Below are 2,080 nucleotides of genomic sequence, written 5' to 3'. Positions count from 1 at the left end.
CACACTGAGCTTCCAGCAATTTGTCAATTACAGATCAGGTTTTCTTACCCCAGCAACTGTTTCTGTGGAGCCTTCCGCCTGTGGATTTCTGCTCTAATACGTTGTAATTCTCAGTATCCCCCTGTCTGTCTCTCCAGTTTTAGGGGTGTTACCTTGTAATCTCAGTTCTGCCAGATCTAAGTCGAGCTGCTGATTTTTCAGTTTGTTCAGCTTTTTACTTGTTAGGATAGAGGATGTCTTTTTTAAAAAAAAATTATTGAAGTATAATTGTTTACAATGCTGTCTTAACTTCTGCTGTACAGCAGAGTGATCCAGTCATACACATATATATTATTTTTCACATAATTTCCAAACTCCTAATCCATCCTCCCCACTCCCTGCCTGCAACCACAGGCTGTTGGCTATGTCTGTCATTTGGGATTCGTCTTCTCTTTCTGACTTACTTCACTTAGTTTGACACTCTCTAGGTCCATCCATGTTGCTGCAAATGGTATTACTTCAAGAGGGAGGACTTTAAATCTCCATACATGTTAACTGCAAGTCAGGTTTTTTCTTTAAACATTTTTTTAAATTTATTTTTTTCATTAGAGTATAATTGCTCCACGATGCTATGCCAGTCTCCACTGTATAACAATGTGAATCAGTTATAAGTACACACATATTCCGTGCCTCCTGAGCCTTCCCAGTAAGCCAGGGGTTTTGTAACATCATTATTGTGATTATCATGTGACTGTTTTCTGGCCTATTTTCTATTCAGTGTTACTGAGAAATTACTACATGCCAGGCGCTGTTTCAAGTTCTCTTCTTGTATTATCAGCAACTTCATGTGAGCAGTACTGAACTTAGTTTGGGCTCTATAAAAACAGAGTCTGCAAAAGCAATTTGTGTGCATGAGGTTTATTAAGAGTTCCTTAATGTTCTTAAGGAAAACTGGTAAGGGAGAGAGGGAAGCAGAGTAAGAAAAGAGAAGGTACTACACAAGGATGGGATTTCGGGGGAAGTATGGTCTCAGCGTGATGTCTGGGGGCTCTGGAGTGTAAGTGGTACCTTGCCTCATTGCTAGGAATGGAGGACGGCTTTTGTACCCTCGCCCCAGCTAGTCATTAGTTAAAAGCCATGATGAGGGCCCCCCCTACTTTTTCCACTTTACAGATGAGAAACTTTAGGCACAGAGAAGTTCAATAATTTACTCAAGTTCACATGGCCAAAAACTGGTGGGCCTGTGTTTGGACCCTAGGCATTTTGGCTCTGTGGATATATTTTATACTGCATTTAAAAAATGTATCTATTTTTAGAAGTCTCTGCCTCTGTTGGCCAGCAGGCTACTTGAGGGGGAGGAATCAGGAGGAGTGTGTGGCCCCATGCCTGGCCCGCTGTGCTTCACCGGCTTGTAAGTGATGGAGAACTCGCCTAGGTAGTGGCCAATCATCTCAGGCTTGATTTCCACCAGGTTGAAGGTCTTGCGGTTGTAGACGCCTATCATGCTGTCCAGCATCTGTGGCAGGAAGATCAGTTTGCGCAGGTGCGTCTTCCCCACCTCGGGCTTCTCCAGGGGCAGCGCATCCTTCCTGGCCTTGTGCAGCCGCTTCAGCAGTCTCGCTTCAGCAGCCAGTCTCGCTTCCGCTGGAGGCCGAGGTTCAGCTGCCACCGCCGCCTCTCACCTTACAGCTGCATCGGCTGCTCATAGGACATGTCCAGGTTGTAGGACACGGTCGAGATCCACGCCACGGTAGGTGAACTTGCGGATGGTCCGCTTCTAATTCTGTTCCGCTTCCGCCATCTTGTCAGCTCCTTGGAAAGGATCTGTGCTGCATTTTAAAAAGGCATACTCAGGCACTTGTCTGATTTGACCTTCCAAAAGCTCTGTGAGGTAGTTGGGGCATTGATCATTATTCTAAAATTTCAAATGAGAAAATTGAAAGTTAGAGCTACGTTTTTAAAATACTCTAGGTCTTGGTCTTGTTCTGTCTCCGCGTAATGTCTTGCTCTCTTAAATAAACCAGCCTTTATTGCACTGACTGTATGATTACAATAGTAATCACCTGATTTAGAAGCACATCATTTAATGGATACAGAGTAT

The 2,080-nt window shown here is 44.1% G+C and overlaps 1 pseudogene; it reads right to left on the bottom strand.

Annotated features, from left to right (window-relative positions):
• Window positions 1–1,322: 1,322 nt before the first annotated feature.
• LOC138444167 (small ribosomal subunit protein uS19 pseudogene) lies at window positions 1,323–1,780 on the bottom strand (annotated as a pseudogene).
• Window positions 1,781–2,080: the final 300 nt, after the last annotated feature.

Source organism: Ovis canadensis, chromosome 7 (genome assembly GCF_042477335.2).
Source record: "Ovis canadensis isolate MfBH-ARS-UI-01 breed Bighorn chromosome 7, ARS-UI_OviCan_v2, whole genome shotgun sequence".
NCBI lineage: Eukaryota > Metazoa > Chordata > Mammalia > Artiodactyla > Bovidae > Ovis > Ovis canadensis.
The sequence above is the reverse complement of the archived record's forward strand: the minus strand, read 5'-3'. Positions and strand labels throughout refer to the sequence as shown.